Below are 19924 nucleotides of genomic sequence, written 5' to 3'. Positions count from 1 at the left end.
TCACAGCAAGCATCTCCAGATAACTTGTTGTATTGTAATTTGTTGTCATGCTCCACCGGCAGCATCAGTAGACGATGCAAAGTAATACCTTTAATGTTATGTGCTGCCAGTCCAGTAGGAGCGGTGACAACACAAGACAGCGATGACTCAGTCCTTTCCTTCAAATAACAAGAGATTGCTTTAATGAGGAAACTTTTTCCAGTTCCCGCTTCTCCACTCACGTACAGTCGGACAGGCTTCAACGATGTACATGAGCACTTGTTCTTCTCATGACTTAATCCGTGCTCAATTTCCGTGGTAACTTCATCATATATTTTCCTCTGCTCAACGTTGAGTTGTTTTTCCAAGTCTTCTAAGTTAACTGAATCCTCCTGAGCATGTGCCATGGCTCTTTCCACTTCATTCATAGCAGTGGCAGCTTCATTTTCGATAATAGGTCCTCCAAGTGGATCTTGACTCAATGAAACAGAACTCTGACTGTCCTGAGAACTGTCTCTAGCAATCTCGGCTGCAATCGTTGCTTCCTGCTCAATTTCCAAAGTTAGCATTTCTTGATATTTAGAAAAAGCAGGACATTCTATGGACTCCTTGGCTGCATTGAAAGAGTCTTCGTAACAGAGGAAATCTCCAAGCAGTTCCTCTTCTGCACGCCAAGGCTTGAAAAGTTGCAAAAGTGCTAAATAAAAAAACTCCTTTTTTTCTGGAGATTCACCACTCAATTTTCGATGGTTTACTAATTGGCATTTTCTTTGCTTGACCAGGCATCCCTCACTTCCAATTACAGCATACACTCCTTTCTCAATATCTTCTGTGATGTTCCTCTTGAATATATAATTTTGGAGAACCTCATATAGACAAACATTCTCAAGGTGACTGCTTTGATTTGGATAATATGTATCCAACATGTTGGTCTTCAAAATGTCGGTACTGTTTGGTTCCTTTTCTGCCAAATACTCAATTTCCCGGACAGGTTTTAGAACTCGATTTCGCGTTGCAGCAAGACCAAGACTCGCCCAAACGAGACTCCTGGATTTGGCATAGAGACTTGCTGAAGACAACCGGTCAGAACATTCGTAAGCTCCGATTTCTCGATGCGACAACATCTTCAGACTGAAACTGTACAACTTCTTGCTGAGGCTTTTTTCATGAGAAATATCCTCCCACATATCCTTCAGTTCGGTCTTTTCTTTTTTGGTGATGTAAGATGTCACATACCGAGCCACAGCCATACAGTTGTCAGCCACAAACTGTATATCCATGTTAGCATTCCACATGGACAAAATCACTGGGTTGTAGTCATTGATGTACTTGGACTCTTCGTTCCTTTTCAAATTGTATGTATTCTTGGGTGATTTCCTCGTCACATTATGTCGCAGCGAAGACATCAAACTGTTCACTCTTCCTTTAGAAATCACCGGTCGTGGAAAGTTGAAACGACATTTGGTGTAGAACTTGTCCTTGTTTCTGAATTTACGACGACAGTACTTTCCACAACGATGGCTTTGGAAACGTAGAACTTGTTCTCTTAGACTTTTCTTCTCCGTTGCGTTTGGAACAGCACACGTAGAATACTGTTCGATGAAATTCATCACTAAGTCATCCGGATCTGTTCCAAATTTAGGTGCATCCTTGATCCACAACAACATATGTATATGAGGGGCACCTCTTGCTTGGTACTCCTTTCTCCAGAAGAAATCCAACACCTCTCCAAGAGGTGGATTCTTTTTATTTGTGATGAAAGACATCATAGCTTCAAATCTATGATTGAAGTACCTGCATACATTCACTGGATCCAAAGAACACAGTTCTCCAGGTGTCTTGAATTCAATGTTTTCAATATTTCCATTTGCCTCTCGTAGAAATTCAAGTAAGTCTTCCCAGCCATACTCGGCACAGCTCAGAGTGAGGAACCATGTTGGAGTTCCTAAGTTCCTCAGCATACATTTTAAATCACCATGACGATGGTACCAGTACTCATTAGTACCACGCTGACACGCCATGAGATTAATTAAGTGAGAATCCAAAATACTGTCTTGGACATTGACTTTATGCATAAAGTCACTTGCCGAGATGTTTCGCATCTGTATACCACTTTTTAAGATGTGGTTCACTGCATATGACAGTCCAGACAGATCGCTTTCAAACAGGAGATGAAACAAATAGGGAATGCATTGCCGAAACCTAGGATCTGCTGCATACAATCGTAAAGTCCGGTATTCAGACGCAGGAATTTGATGAGGTCGCTCATCATATCTTCCTCCTTGACCTGTGGGAAATAGCTGTGGGAAACACCGAGCTTCCAAACTTTCCTCTCAAACACTAATGGGACTCCCTTTGGCTTGTTTCATTTGAAACAACTCAATAGCATTCCCCATGACTTCCTTGGAATGCAAAGGATGAACACTATAATGTTCATATATTTCTTCACTTTTAGAGGCCTCTACTTTCTCAATTTGGCCAGCACACAAATCGCTATCCTCTTCATCACTTACTTCCTCTTCTGCAACATATACATTCTTATAGTACTTATTATTTTTCTTCAAATACACTGTTGCCTTTTTGACTTTCCTAACATCCACTAAATCTTGCCATATTTTCTTATTCTTTGTCGGAACCCCATTAACCAAGATAACCAGAGGTTCCTCTTCCACTTCTTCTATTCCAATTGTGTTAATGTTTTTGTTCAAATCTAGAGGCAAATAAACAACTCTTCCCTTTAATCCTCTCTGTAAATCTGCTGGAGGCAACTTCCCTGTCTTTGGCTCCATTCTTACAATAGCCTGAAAGGGATGGATACTTTGAATCAAAATAGATTCATAAGTATTTAAATCCTTCAATTCAGAAGGAATCTCAACCAATTCCAGATTATTATGAACTGCCCTAGCAGGCATCTGGTTTTGGTTTAATTTATTACAACAATAAGTACACACACGTTGATCCGATCCCAAATCAAAATAATTTTCTACCATCAAGTATGTGGCAAAATCCTTCCATTCACTATTATTTTCCCTTTCACTTTTTGCATATAAATCCACTACCTTAGTCTGATTCTTATAATAAGTGCGTCGACAACATACACAAGTGAAATTAGGCCTCTCACTTGATTTCATCTGAAACGTGGCAATTTCCTTCTGAAAATTATCTGTACTGGAAACCTGTACATTATCTTCCACATTACCCTCTACTTCTGGGTCAATTTGAACATTCTCATCTTTACTACCAAAGTAACAAAACTCAATTTCTTCACAAATATTCTTCACATCTATTTCAGAACCATGCAAAAGAGCAGCACATAATTGTTTAAGCATAATTGCTGGACTCTTAGCATAATACAACATTCTCACTAATTTTCTCACTTTATTATGATGCACTGCTAGCATCCTGAAATGATGAAAAACACTCTGGCATACTCTCCTAGAAAGACAAGCCAGTGAATGACCACGCAAACCTGTCATTTGTCTCACTCTGCAAGGATCTAAATCTTGCAACAACTTCATTTTCTGCTTCAAACTTTTCTTATTAAATGTCCGTATAAAATCACAAAGAAAATTGATGGAAACCTGTCGCACACTGCAAATAGAACTACACTTCCAAATGTACACAGGACCCTTAGGACGTCTTCCTAAAACCTCATCACTTAGCGCCTCTTCTGTCTCTGTTGTCACAAGTTGTTCTTTTTCAACTGGACAACCATCCTTCACTTCATAAGCTCGACCACTGATGTCAACTGCATGCACCAAATCATTATCCTGAAAATAAGTCTCCTCATTAAAAAATGCCTCAGAACTTGAACTATGCATCCATTCTCCGGAAAAAACTTCACAAAAGTTAGTACGATTTACTACTCTCTTCCATCTACTTTTTGTTTTGAAATCAGAAATTACCTTGCTTAGTTTCCTAATTCTATTGATTACCAAAATAAACAACTTTCGCTTAATTTCAAAAGCATGATCAATAATTTTCTCTACATTTTTCTTCTTCTTATAAAATGCCGCTTTCTGCTGGCCTTTCTTTTTAATATTTTTCAATAAATTAACTAATATCCTATTACGGAACATTCGATTTCGAATGTCCCTAAACTGTTGTTTCCTTCTACTATCATGCACAGAGTTATCTCTTCCTCTACCAGTAACATTTGTGATGGGTCTCTCCTTTCCATTTAAATTACTTTTCTTTTTGTGAACTGAAACATTTTTTTGAGCAAAACTTTTTTTACTACAAATATTTCTTAAGAATGATTTCGTGCTCTTACCCGGATCTTTCTTGGTGTTTTGACAAGTATTTGGGGAAGAGGACTGCTGCAATAAAACATCATCCTGCTGTCTTTGACGTTTTCTAGCCTTTCTTACTCTACTTTTGGAAGGCATTTTACAAACTATGAAAGAATCTGCAGTTGAATCTGTGGAAAAATATAATATAAAATGTTATTAACCACTATTACCAAACAGTAAATAAATAACAGTCATCTAAAACTTAATGCCGTACTAATTATTTAACATAGCATTTGAGTGTCTAGTATGCTATTTTACGTTCTTCATGGTGCAAATTTATTGTAAATACGCACCCACCTGCGGTTGGCAAATTTAGATTTTGATTATGGGAGTTAGATAGGCATGTTAATAATTTCCCAAAAATGGTGTATAACCCCAAACAACCTTTGAAGCAAATGCTCATAGCCATGTTATCCACCTCCCATTGGATAACATGGCTAAGAAGTGCTTGCAAATGTGAAAATAAACGGCCGCAATGCATGAATATCGCAGAAAAATCAGCGATATTCATGCATTTTCCAGCAAATGCTCTTAGCCATGTTATCCACTTCCTATTAAATAACATGGCTAAGAACTGCTCAGGGCCCCATGAGGAACGCTTTCCATTTACAAAGGGAAAAATAACATCAAAAACACTAAAATGCCTTCTAAATATGACCCCAAACAACCTATGAAGCTCTAACAGTGCATATCCTGAAATTTATTTGATTTCAAAATTCGTTTTTAAACACAGCATATAAATCAATTGTATACCTGCATTCATAAAGAAATGACTAAAAATGTCCTTGAGACACATGAAAGTGTTTTCTGGAATGCCCTAGCACCATTTTTGGGACACTATTAACATGGCTAGGTAACTCCCATAATCAAAATCTAAATTTGCCAAGCGCAAGTGGGAGCGTATTTACAAGACACTTGCCCCAAGAGGAACACTTTCCATTTAAAAAGGTAAACATAACATCACAGAAAAGTCAGCGATATTCATGCATTTTCCAGCAAATGCTCTTAGCCATGTTATCCACTTCCTATTAAATAACATGGCTAAGAACTGCTCAGGGCCCCATGAGGAACGCTTTCCATTTAAAAAGGGAAAAATAACATCAAAGACACTAAAATGCCTTCTAAATATGACCCCAAACAACCTATGAAACTAATTCTATTACTATATCACTAGAGACAAAACCACATTTTAAAAACACAGCTTTCTTCATCATTTTCTCCTTAAATCATACTATTCTCTATCTAAATTAAATAAATCTTTTCTCACCTTAGCAAATATTTTGAGTTTTGAAAACAGTCAAAGAAATACACCAAATTGTCTTCAGCAGAAGAAAAAGGATGCACTCCAAAGGCTACAGCTATTGAAAGCACAGAAATACAGATATTCCTTTCACATATCTCTCATAGTAGCCAATCATACCTCTTCCCTCACTTTTTTCAAATCAAAACCCTTCCCCCCTCTGCCCTGTCTGCCTTGTTTCCATAGCAACCACCTCCTGGAAGACCTCTCATGTTTGCAAGTTCACACAACAATGTTTCAATTGAACTCTGAACTCTCAGTGCACCTGCGTATCCAGTGCAATCTTTCATTAAATGTTTCTTCCTTGACCATTCAAATTACATGTTTCAAAGAACACATCCATGCACCCTAACTTTCTGTTTTCAGAAATGGAAATGCACCAATCACTGCTAATGATTCATTAGCATTGTAAATCCACAGTTTTTTTTCTTTAGAAACTCCTACTGTTTCAACTGCCCTTTCATTACCACACTTCATCTGACTGCAGAACAACCTTCTCCCACCATGTTTAAGGTCTGGATTGTTGGACATAGTTACATCCACTGGGCTCAAAGGTATGCTGAGAACAGAAATTTACCTAACCTCAATTTACAAGATGTGGAAATTAAGTGGTTGGGCCAAAGAGGATTAAAATGTCACCAATTGATACCATTGGTGAAAACCTTTATGCATTTGCCAAAACCTGACCTGTTAATTGTGCACTGTGGAGGTAATGATTTGGGCACTTTGACAGGGGTAGGTCTGGAAATGCTTTTAAAGGACACCTTTGAGCAATTAATGGCACTTTTTCCTCAAACTGCCTTGGTATATTCCAATATATGCCAAAGACAGAAATGGAAGTGGTCCAACCAATTTTGTCCACAAATTGAGAAAGCGAGGAAGCATGTAAACAAATCTGTTTCAGCTTTCATGAGAGACCATGGAATGGGCTCTCTGTACAACAATAACTTGCGTTACTACATGCAAGATATCTACAGAGGAGATGGAGTTCACTTCTCAGATGAGGGCAACAGAATTTTCATTCTGAATTTAAGACTGTGCATTGGTACCTACTTATAAGTACCTAAATGTACCATAAACCCAAAAGCTCTTCTCAGAGCTACCCTTCATCTGATCACTCACAATTATTATTTTTTTCTAATTTTTTTCATTAATTTTCCACAAAATACGCTCAAAGAGCGCTACCCGGTTCGCGAACCGAAAGCTAACCTCGCGGAATTTTTTTTAAAAAAATGTTTATTTCCGCACATATAAGCCTCCTCAGCCACCCTCAGAAAACCTAGAGGGTCAAGATAAGTCTACCATGACCCCTTCTACCCATTCTAAACATTATTTGCCCTCCATCTTGTATCTTAATGCGACCGAAACACAAAATGGTGGACTCCCGTGACGCTTAAGGTTCGCTAACCTGGCCGCTTCCCGGAAAGCGGTCCAAAAAAAAGGTGGGAAAGTAATTTACAGAAAAACGACTAGAGACACTCTCACCAAATATAGATTAGCTCATACTACATAACAATCCCTTCCATTCTCACAAATTTCATTGAAATTTCATTTAGCCATTTAGCCTGTAGACCTCTCCAAGTACCGTGAGGTAAATTACTTCACAAAACACATCTGAAGTGTTGGAATTGACAACCAATGAAAATGTTACTTTCATTTTCTACTTTTATTACCTGACATTTGATTGGTTATATACCTGAATATATATAAAGGAAGAGAAGGAAACACAGCCATTTTGACTACTACTTGTTGTTGTATATATCATTTAGAATATCACTAATAACATCAACTTGTTTCTAAAGGTAAGTTGTTATTTTTAAAACTGAAGTATATTGTGCACTATAAGTAAATATGGTAAACTTTTTCAGATAGTTATATACTATCCCTCTGTAAGAGTTAGACATTGAGAAAGGCTTCTTTATTATAATTATGGACTGATTTAGGTTTCTATGGTATAATTATGAATTTACTTAGGCTTCTTCACAGGCACTTTTTAATAGTACTACTTCACGCCTGAAACCATACAGTGCCCATAGATTACTTCTCTGTTATAAACTCACAAGTGCCTGTCTGAACTTAAACCCAACAGTGCCCTATCTCTACTGATATATTTATTTTTTATGCAAATTACAGCAATAAAATGGAAGGTGAGCAGAATGTTTCCTTCGAAATTGTTCTGGAGAACAACACAGAAAAAGTTATTGAGGACAATGATGACTCAGATTTCATGGATGAATCACGGGACCATGAATTAGTTCAATGTGTAGAATCTGTGGATCATTTACATCATTATGATGACGGTCAAATGTTGGAACTTATGTTCACTGAACAAGAACACATATCAGACAGTGAAATGCTAGACGTTGTATTAAATTTTGAAAAACAATCCGAAAAATAAAATTGTATGTAATATTAAAAAATTGTTTGAGTCTTTAATCATTTTTATATGTAATTCATAAACTAGTTAAATGTTAGAAATGTTATTAAATTTTGAAACACAAAAAAGCTCACGCACAGAGCAGTTTTTAGCCATGTTATCCAATGGAAGGTGGATAACATGGCTAAGAGCATTTGCTGGATAATGCATGAATATCGCTGACTTTTCAGCGATATTCATGCATTGTGGCCGATGTGCGGCGATAATTTTTGTCTCTAAACAATTAAAACGAAGCACAAAATGGCGAATTCCCGTTTCGCTACCAGTTTGCGGCCCAGTTCGCGGCCCGTGAAGCGCTTCTACCGTGAAAAATCATTTTTTTTTTATTTTCCCCACGGGACCCTTTATTAACCCCAACAACATTCCTAAGGGGTCAAGAGGGGGATACCTTGCCCCCTTTCATTAAATTCCCCCTTAGTTTTTCACCTTTTCTTCTCTCTCGATCCTACCGAGAGACAAGATGGCGGCCGCTACCAGTTTGCGGCCCAGTTCGCGGCCCGTGAAGCGCTTCTACCGTGAAAAATCATTTTTTTTTATTTTCCCCACGGGACCCTTTAATAACCCCAACAACATTCCTAGGGGGTCAAGAGGGGGATACCTTGCCCCCTTTCATTAAATTCCCCTTTCGTTTTTCACCTCTTCTTCTCTCTCGATCCTACCGAGAGACAAGATGGCGGCCGCTCCGGACTGTTTAGAATGTTGACAGACACCGGAGAGCCAATCAGCTTTCTGCGCGCAAAGTTCCGATAAGCGAAAAGTAAGCGGACCGGATCGCTGCCCGGAGCGCTGTTACAGATATATATCTTGATTTAAACGTTAATTTCTCAAAATCCACTGAAGCACATATATTGAGACCTAGCAAAGGCACATCGGGCTACCAGTCCCTACAATTTTGCCAAGTTTCGTGCAAATCCATTCAGCCGTTCGAGCTAAAAGTGAGTCCAACCGCCCTATGGAAATTAACATGGGAAAAACGCGTTTTGGGACCCCCTTTTTTCTCGGCCCCCCCTTGACGAACCCCCCCCAAATTTCCAGGAGCTGCTCAGAAACAAAATGTGCCATTTTCCTGAAAATTTCAGCCAATTCCGTCCACAAACGCCAAAGTTATTAGACATAGAATTTTCAGAAATCCCATAGGGAAAAAATCCTAACTATATATACCTACTGGCTATCGCCAGTAGGTAATATATACATATATATATATATATATATATATAGATATATATATAGATATATATATAGATATATATATAGATATATATATAGATATATATTATATATGGAAAAAATAACTGGGACATTATCATTACAAAAAATTATTCAAAAAACCTGAGAAAATCAAAGGTCACAGGAACGTTATAGTTTGGCTCAGATTATATGTGCGCAAAACCATAGAAAATCAGCAGTTATAGTTAACTGAGCAATGTGCTGCTTAGGTACTCACATATTACATCACTCATGACATGGTCAGTTACATCACTGATGACATTTCAAATGGCATTACTTCCAGTGAGTTAGTGGTTCAATGAGTTTGAGTGGTTGTATTGGTGTGTAAGTGGGTTTTTGAGTGGGTCTGTGAGTAGTTGTATGAGTGGGTTTATGAGTGGTATATGGGCCTATTAGTGGGTATGTGAGTGGTTGTGTGGGTGTGTGAGTGGGTGTGTGAGTGCCTCTATTGGTATGTGAGTGTTTATGTGAGGGGTTTCATCGGTGCGTAAGTAGATATGTCAGTGGTTCTGTGGATGATGTCATCAAAGATGCCATTTGAGATGTCATCAGTGATGCCACTGACCATCTCATGAGTGAAGATATATTTGAGGTCATAAGCAGTGTATTGCGGGGGCATAAGTTATAGTTATCTAAGGTAACTGTAACTGCTAAATATCTATGTTTTTGCACGTGTATAATAGAGCATAACTATAACGTACCTGTAATCTTTATTTTTTCAGTGGATTTCTAAGGATTTTTCATTCTATTTCCTAACTGTAATGTCCCTGTAACCTTGTTTTTTTTACGAATTTCAAAGGTTTTTCAAATGGTATCATCAAAGTATTGTGCCCCTGTATTGTTTAGATTTTTTAGGTAATTTCTATGGTTTATTTTCAGCACTAAGTATACAACAATTTATTTTTCTTTTTAATTCGGTACTATGTTTTAAAACTATAGTCACGTAAAGTAAAAGATTTTTTTTAAATGTAGTACTATGCATTAATATTTATTAAAAGTGATGTGTACCATTAAATAAATGTAGTTAAATTACATTTGAATACAAATTAATGTTACATTAAATTTTCATACAAAAATGTTTTGTATTTAATGTTTCACTTTTATGTATTCTTCTTTTTATTAAATTATGTTTCTTTGCATTTCACATTTTAAACTTTTTTTTAAATAAATGTATTTAATTTAGTACTATTTCCTATTGAGGGTTTATTTTCTCATTTATTTTCTAAGGGATGGTGTTGCAGTATCACCAGCTGGCCACGTGTTGAACCAGACCTACTAGGGATTTGTATTGACAGTAGCAAATTATATTTGTGAATTTGTCCCCTTTTCAGGAGTGGAGAGATATAAGTAACCCTGGGCAACTACGCTCGACTAGTTTGCGCTTCTTTGCACGAGGCGAACTGCACGTAGCACAGTGCAAACACGCGTAGCGTAGTGCAGCGGTCATTTTTTGCTTGCTCGCGGTCCTCAACGTCATGTTGGCGACCGCAAGCAAGCAAAATTACATCCCGGCGAGACTTTTTCCATCAAGTTGCCGATCGCGAGAGTGGGAAATAAACCTCACAGCGAGATTCTCAATGCAGGGAGCACAGATTTTTCATTGCGAGTAGTCGCGTATGCTCACGACCGCTCAAAATGAGAAACTACGAGTCCACGTTGAGAAAGCTGCAGCTCGAGTAAAAATCTACTCGAGCGGCAGAAAACAACAGCTCGCACTGTGCAAGATGCCATTTTCAATGATTGCACAGTGCCGGATGCTTGTCCGCACTGTGCAATCATTGAAAACAGCATCTTGCACAGTGCAAACAGGGTACTACGCAGTTCGCAAAGTGCACTTCGCGTAGCTTCGCGTAACGCTACTTCGCGAACCACACCCAGGCCTACATATAAGTCCACACTCAGATTTTGTGAAGTTTAGTTACCTCTGTGAATAGCCACATGCATGTTTTCAAGTGCTGGAATATCATCTTAATAACAAAACATGGAGAGTTGGGCGCATGTTGATAGTTTTAGGGTATATCCATTTCACTGTCCAGGATAGATGCAGAACGTATATTGCAGGTTACAAAGTTACATGCATTCCACTGTCCAGGATAGATGCAGAATGTCTGTTGCAGGTTACAGAGCTATCTCCTTTTTTTCCTCAGATACTGGCTTAGAGCTGAAGACTTCAGTAGCCAACAGAGTGAAGAGTCAGAGTAATGGTTTCAGGTGTCTCTTTTTTCTCTCTTCTCCCATGGATCTCTCCTTTTTTCCAATATTGGCGTTTATCTTCTCATTGTATGAGATCAGTAGTGGAGGAACTGAGAAACAGAAGAGCCATCACTCCCATTGGATCTAGAATATAAGGTTAGTACAAGGTTAGTGGTTTCTGACACTTTTGTTATCATCCCTGGAAATTATGGAAAATTGGCAAGATTTAAATTACTTTTTGGACTTATGGAATGTCCATCTAAGCATGGCAGGCCAGAAAGATACCATTTAACCTTGGTGGAGCTTCCGGTCAACCTGTTTAAAAAGGAGACCAAAACTAATAATTCCTCTGAGGGAAGGCAAAATTGCTTTGCCTTGACAGTTGGAAATCCACCCATCAATGTGCAATTTTCGGGAAATTCTGTATAAGGGGATAATTCCCATGAAATGTGACCATATTGGGCAATTTTTAATAATTTAACCAGGGACGTTTCTGAAAATAAAATAAAAGGGAAATAAAACTAATTTAAAATAAATGTACCCCAGTTGGAATCCATTTCTGATACAGATTAGCTAGCCATGGTGGGGTTTATTTTACAAAACTAAACATTTACAGCATTTATTTATTTAATTGAGATTTTTGCAAAGTGCTGCTTACCACCAGAATATGACCCCAAAATCACTTTGAATGTGAGTACATATAATAGTGAGTATTTTAAAATAATATGATTAAGAGGTGCCATTCGATCATCCTTCAACAACAATGTAAATGATCTGGGAATAGTTTGACAACAAACATGGCCCAATCAATGACAAAGCCTTGAAAGGGTTTGAGTCCTGAAGGCCTGGATGGAAGGTTGGGCTAGTCTTATGCTTCTGATTGGGTTGGAAATATGATCCAGCTGATATGTGCTATTGTGTAGACAGGACAGTTATCTAACCGCCAAGGAGCAGAAGTGCACTTTTAGGGATCTCCTGAATCAGTGGTAGTTGTTTTCATGTCTCATATGCAGGGACAGAGAATTCCACAGGAAAGAGTCCTTGATAAAGAAGGATCTACCACCGTATCTCCTGTACCTAAATGGTTGTGTCAACAATACACCTCTGTTGGTGGTCTGGTCAGCTGGTAAGGTACAAAGAGTTTTGAAAGTCTGCTACTTCGATTTTTAGCTCTTTCTGCAGCTATTTCTGCAGAAAGCACAGTTGTTATTTATTGGGCACGTATTCATTTATATAGGGCTAATGGATAGTTCTAAGATCAGGAGTAATGTGGTCATAGTGTTTTAGGCCAAACTGAAGGTGATGCATAATTTTGAACCTCTGGAGCTTTGTCATATTTAAGTAACTGAGGCAGGGATATAAGCTGTTAGATAACACCAGGGAGGAATGTCCTGGACACGAGAGGTTGCTCCCCTCGACTCCTCCTCTCCTGATACTTGTGGTATTGTAGAGCTTGACTCTGCATTTGAAATTAATATTGTAGCGCTTGACTGCACATTCTTTATTCATATCGTAGCGCTTGACTGCACATTCTTTATTCATATCGTAGCGCTGGACTTCAGATTGGTATTTTGTATCGCTAGCGCGCACTTCTGGGCATTATCTTTGGCGGTGTATGTTGTATTATTTTTGCATATTCTCATAGCGCTTCCGCTTCCACTGCTGCATTATCCTGACTATACTTCACCCTCTTAGCGCCCCATTGCTCCCACTGCCTGTGCCCCAATCAGCGTTTGTTGTTGTTGCTGCCATTTTGTTTGTTATCCCTGGCCCTTCCTCCACCTCGCTCCCGCCTCCCAGCTGCCCCTCCCACCCACTGAAGCTGCAGGCCGTCCTCACACTCACGAAGAGCTGTGACCGTCCTGTCCTGGACACGAGCGGTCGCTCCCCTCGCCTCCTCCTCTCCTGATACTTGTGGTATTGTAGCGCTTGACTCTGCATTTGAAATTAATGTCGTAGCGCTTGACTGCACAATCTTTATTCATATCGTAGCGCTTGACTGCACATTCTTTATTCATACCGTAGCGCTTGACTTCAGATTGGTATTTTTGTATCGCTAGCGCGCACTTCTGGGCATTATCTTTGGCGGTGTATGTTGTATTATTTTTGCATATTCTCATAGCGCTTCCGCTTCCACTGCTGCATTATCCAGACTATACTTCGCCCTCTTAGCGCCCCATTGCTCCCACTGCCTGTGCCCTATTCAGCGTTTGTTGTTGTTGCTGCCATTTTGTTTCTTATCCCTGGCCCTTCCTCCACCTCGCTCCCGCCTCCCAGCTGCCCCTCCCACCCACTGAAGCTGCAGGCCGTCCTCACACTCACGAAGAGCTGTGACCGTCCTGTCCTGGACACGAGCGGTCGCTCCCCTCGCCTCCTCCTCTCCTGATGCTTGTGGTATTGTAGCGCTTGACTCTGCATTTGAAATTAATATCGTAGCGCTTGACTGTCCATTCTTTATTCATATCGTAGCGCTTGACTGCACATTCTTTATTCATATCGTAGCGCTTGACTTCTGATTGGTATTTTGTATCGCTAGCGCGCACTTCTGGGCATTATCTTTGGCGGTGTATGTTGCATTATTTTTGCATATTCTCATAGCGCTTCCGCTTCCACTGCTGCATTATCCTGACTATACTTTGCCCTCTTAGCGCCCCATTGATCCCACTGCCTGTGCCCCAATCAGCGTTTGTTGTTTTTGCTGCCATTTTGTTTGTTATCCCTGGCTCTTCCTCCACCTCGCTCCCGCCTCCCAGCTGCCCCTCCCACCCACTGAAGCTGCAGGCCGTCCTCACACTCACAAAGAGCTGTGACCGTCCTGTCCTGGACACGAGCGGTCGCTCCCCTCGCCTCCTCCTCTCCTGATACTTGTGGTATTGTAGCTCTTGACTCTGCATTTGAAATTAATATCGTAGCGCTTGACTGCACATTCTTTATTCATATCGTAGCGCTTGACTGCACATTCTTTATTCATATCGTAGCGCTTGACTTCAAATTGGTATTTTGTATCGCTAGCGCGCACTTCTGGGCATTATCTTTGGCGTGTATGTTGTATTATTTTTGCATATTCTCATAGCGCTTCCGCTTCCACTGCTGCATTATCCTGACTATACTTCGCCCTCTTAGCGCCCCATTGCTCCCACTGCCTGTGCCCCAATCAGCGTTTGTTGTTGTTGCTGCCATTTTGTCTGTTATCCCTGGCCATTCCTCCACCTCGCTCCCGCCTCCCAGCTGCCCCTCCCATGCTCCGCCCCCCTCCACGCACCATTTAGGACAGATGTCCCAACGCGCAGCGTCCACGCGCTGCAGTCACGCCGAAGGTGCGCCAAAAGTAAGCCCGTCTACGCCCGTCCGCGCCTCGACCACGCCCAGCGCCAGACCCCCTGGTCCCCCCATCACCCACTCCTCCCGCATTACATACGACGCCTCCACCCTCCTAGCACTTAACCCCGGCCGACTCCCTAACTGTGCCCAAGCCGCACCAGGACACACCCAAGGACCCTTCACCTGCCACTCCTGCAAATTCAACTGCATCAAGACCCACACCAAATCCACAAACACCAAACAGAGACCCAACACCAACCACCTTAAATGCATCCTTCTCAACACCCGCTCGGTTCACAAACACGCCATCGACCTTTGGAACCTACTCAACACCATTTCCCCGGACATCGCCTTCCTAACAGAAACCTGGATGAATGCCTCATCAGCTCCAGACATCACCATAGCCATCCCGCACGGCTACAAGATCATCCGTAAGGACCGCACCAATCAGACAGGAGGAAGCATTGCCATCATCCATAAGAACACCATCCGCGTCTCAACCAGCTCAAAAGACAACCTCGCTATCGCCGAACACCTCCACTTCCAGATCCACATCGACCCCAAGACCACACTCCGAGGCACCCTCCTCTACAGACCCCCAGGACCCCGTACACAATTCAGCGAAGACATCACTGACTTCATCACCCCACACGCCCTCCCCTCAGAAGAATACATTCTACTGGGAGACCTAAATTTCCATCTGGAAAAGAGCAACGACAGGAACACTACCACCCTCCTGGACAATCTCGACAATCTCAGACTCAAACAACTTGTTACCACCCCCACCCACTACGCAGGACACACACTCGACCCTATCTTCACCTCCAGCAAGCATATCTCCTTCACTCACACCACAACCCTCCACTGGACGGACCACAGTTGCATCCACTTCATTTACAATAAGACCACGATCCACAACCACCCTCAACCAACTCTGCGAAGAAATTGGAACAAAATCACCATCGACCAGATCTCCACATCACTTCTTCAGAAACCCCCTGCCTATTCGACGAACCCTAACCAAGCCGCCATCAACCTCACACAATGGTTAACCCAAACCGCCGACAAACTTGCACCCTTTAAAAAACATCAAATCAAGCAAGGAAGCAAGAACGCCCCCTGGTTCAACGATGACCTTAAGAAATCCAAGAAGCTCTGTCGCTCCCTTGGGAAAACTTGGAAAAAAGACCCAAACTCTATCACCCAAGCCGCCTTCAAAAACGCCAACCGCAAGCACCACCAACTAATCCGGACAGCCAAGAAATCAGCTCTCAAAGACCGACTAGACAACAACGCCCACAACATCAAGGAACTTTTCAACATCATCAAAGAATTCACCAACCCCACCGCCAGCTCCAACGACATCACCCCCTCTCAAGTCCTCTGCGACTCCCTCGCCTCATTCTTCCATGACAAAATCACCGACATTCATAACAGCTTTGACAACCAACCCGTAAACCAGTCCACCCCTCTCACCTCCGAACCTGTACCTCCTCCGAATAACCTTCACGACTGGAACCCAATCACCACAGAAGACACCATTCGCCTAATGAACTCCATCCACTCAGGATCCCCTACAGACCCATGCCCCCATCACATCTTCAACAAAGCAGACTCCATTATCGCACCTCATCTCCGAGACATCATCAACTGCTCCCTCAACTCCGGCACATTCCCAGAAAGATGGAAACACGCCGAACTCAGCGCCCTTCTGAAGAAACCCACAGCTGACCCCACCGAACTCAAAAACTACCGCCCCATCTCGCTCCTCCCATTCCCTGCCAAAGTCATTGAGAAAGCCGTCAACAATCAGCTCGCCGCCTTCCTCGAAACCAACAAATCACTCGACTCCTCACAGTCTGGCTTCCGAGCCAAACACAGCACCGAGACCGCCCTCATCGCAGCAACAGACGACATTCGAACACTACTGGACAACGGAGACACAGTCGCCCTCATCCTCCTCGACCTCTCCGCAGCCTTCGACACAGTCTGTCATAGCACCCTAATACAACGCCTCAGCAACATCGGAATTCAAGGAAAAGCATTGGACTGGATCATCTCGTTCCTCGCTGGAAGAACTCACAGAGTCCGCCTCCCCCCTTTTAAGTCAGAGGCCACCGAAGTCATCTGCGGCGTTCCACAAGGATCTTCTCTCAGCCCTACCCTCTTCAACGTATACATGAGCCCACTCGCAACCATCGCACGCCAGCACAACCTCAACATCATCTCCTACGCTGATGACACTCAGCTGATCCTCTCACTCACCAAAGACCCAATCACCGCCAAAACCAACCTACATGAAGGGATGAAAGAAGTAGCCGAGTGGATGAAGCACAGCCGTCTGAAACTGAACTTGGACAAAATGGAAGTCCTCATCTTAGGTGCATCCCCTTCCGCCTGGGACGACTCTTGGTGGCCAACGGCCCTAGGAAAAGCTCCCATACCGACGGACCACGCACGGAACCTGGGCATCATCCTGGACTCCTCTATCTCGATGACCAGACAAGTCAACGCCATCTCATCATCATGCTTCAACATCCTACGCATGCTCAAAAATACATTTCGCTGGATCCCCACAGAAACAAGAAAAACGGTCACCCACGCACTGGTTACAAGCCGTCTGGACTATGGAAACACCCTTTACGCCGGCACCACCGCAAAACTGCAGAAAAAACTCCAACACATTCAAAACGCCTCAGCCAGAATCATACTAGACATTCCCCGCACAGACCACATTTCCGGTCACCTGAAAGACCTCCACTGGCTCCCCGTCAACAAAAGGATAACGTTCCGTCTCCTCACCCACGCACACAAAGCCCTCTACGAACTTGGACCTGACTGTCTCAACACGCGCCTCTCCTTCTACACTCCCACCCGCCAACTGCGTTCGTCCAACCAAGCCCTCGCCGCTGTTCCGCGCATCCACAAAGCCACCCTGGGGGGAAGATCCTTCTCCTACTTAGCGGCCAAAACCTGGAATTCCCTTCCCATCCACCTCCGCCTTACCCAAAACCACCTAGCCTTCAGAAAACAGCTTAAAACCTGGATATTCGATTAGTAACCCCCCCCCCCCCCTTCCTCAAGCGCCTTGAGACCCTCTGGGTATGTAGTGCGCTATATACATTTTGACTTGACTTGACTTGAGGAATGTGACCATTGCAAGAATTCTAACAACTCTCTGGGACTTTGGGAACATACTTAATTGATGGAAAGCAGTTAGATATAGCTTTTATCTAGCTGGTGGATGAAAGTTCAAATTTGAATAGATTAAGGCTCTAATTAATATGGGGTTGATAAATGGTTCAGTTTTCTCCACCCCTGCAGTTATGGGGTGAGGGCATCAGTAACTCCTGGTGTTGGGAAAATCCATGGCATTACAAGTTGGACCATGAAGGTCCCCTTAGATCTAGGGAATTAGGGGAAACTGGCCATTCTGGGTCCAATTCCCCATTCAACAACCACACCCCCAACCCCATGCATTTCACACAGATATTTCACTGCTTTCAGGTGAGAATAATCTAAAGCTGTAGCAGGTTAGCAGGGGAACAAGCAGTTAGTACTCTTTTGGCTTGTCAGCCATATGCAGGCATTTTAAATTCAAAGCATGAAAATTAATATTTGTCTAAGAGACTGATCTCTGACGCACAGGATGGTGAACACTGCCGAGTGTTCCTGTGGGCATTTTGGATGAGGAACAGCAGGTGACCAAACCAGTCCTCAAAATGATCAGGAAACGCATGGTGAGCAATCAAAAGAGAATTGTTGAGGAGAAGATAGACGAGCATTTCAGGAAGTTCCACAGTAAATAAACAAAAACAGGCTTAAAAGGGACTATTTGTCTCAACGGTTCTTATAAAAACATTAAAACACCAAAAACACACCCTATTTAAATAAAAAAAAACGAACTCTTACACCTTGCAATGCTATCACTGGTGGGTTAGAGATAAGTACAGCTTCCATGTGGTGTAAGATAAAAAAAATCAGTGAAAAAAAGCAAAGCATGTAAATTTATGCTGCACTTTGAGTTTGACTCAAATGCAGGTTAAAAAAACTTCCAAAATCACTGAGAAAGCCCATATAAAGTGGGGTTATGGTTGTGAATGAAAACTGAAAAAACACTGCAATTTGCATGTTATGGCCACAGTTCATAACACACAAAACAGAAATAGTAACAATACCTCACTCACCAAATGCAATGCTGATGACCCCACAATATTTATTCCAATAAGAACACCAAAAAGCACAATATAAATAATGAACAATACATACACAAATCAATAAATGCTACTACTATCATACTCACCTCTTTCAATGTGTTAATTGTAAGGTTATGTTTCATCTAGTCTTTAACAATATATACATTTATCATTGAATCTGTCATGTTAAGGATGAGATCATGAGCATTGCATTTGGTGTGCAAGGTATGGTTTGAATGTCTATTATATGAGTTACTGTTGTAGTACTAACCATATTTGCAAATATCAGTGTTGTTTCAGTTTTATTCATCACCAAAACTCAATTTTACCAATGTTTTTGGAGTGTGCAAGTGTGCGGTGAATGTTTATGTGTGTGTGATAGTGTCAGTGTGTGTGCTGTGTAGTGCTAATAAAGTTATGGTTATGTCAGATTTTACACATAAAACTACTTTTTTTTTTAATTACTTAGGTCAAAAAATCTGCACAAAACTTTCCAAAATAAAAGTACATCAACTTTGGGTTCTTTATGGTAAGTTTCATGCAGATCTGATAAGTATGGCCAAAGTGACATTTCCCTTTTTAAATGTTAATAGGATTCTCTTAGATACAGAAACAAAATTTGGCATTAAAGTAGAACGTTACCTCAGTTTGTGCATGAAGAGGTTTAATTTGAGAGATATGGGGACCTCCAAGGACTTGTGAATCCCCAGAGGATTTGTCAATCCAGTGCAAAACATAAAGGTGCCCCATTGGACTAGGGAGCTTTTACTCTCTTTGTGCATTGCAGATTCGCAAATCTAGGTCTGGCTTCACAAATTAGCCACATTCGGATTAGCTGGCATCACAGAAATTACATTCTGACTTAGGGCGTGATTTAGATTTAGGCGGACGGGTTACTTCCTCACAAAGGTTATGGGTATCCCACCCGCCGAAATATAAATCGAATAGGATATAATGGGATTTACATTTCGCGGACAGG

This window comes from Lissotriton vulgaris, chromosome 4_1 (genome assembly GCF_964263255.1).
Source record: "Lissotriton vulgaris chromosome 4_1, aLisVul1.2, whole genome shotgun sequence".
NCBI lineage: Eukaryota > Metazoa > Chordata > Amphibia > Caudata > Salamandridae > Lissotriton > Lissotriton vulgaris.
The sequence above is the reverse complement of the archived record's forward strand: the minus strand, read 5'-3'. Positions refer to the sequence as shown.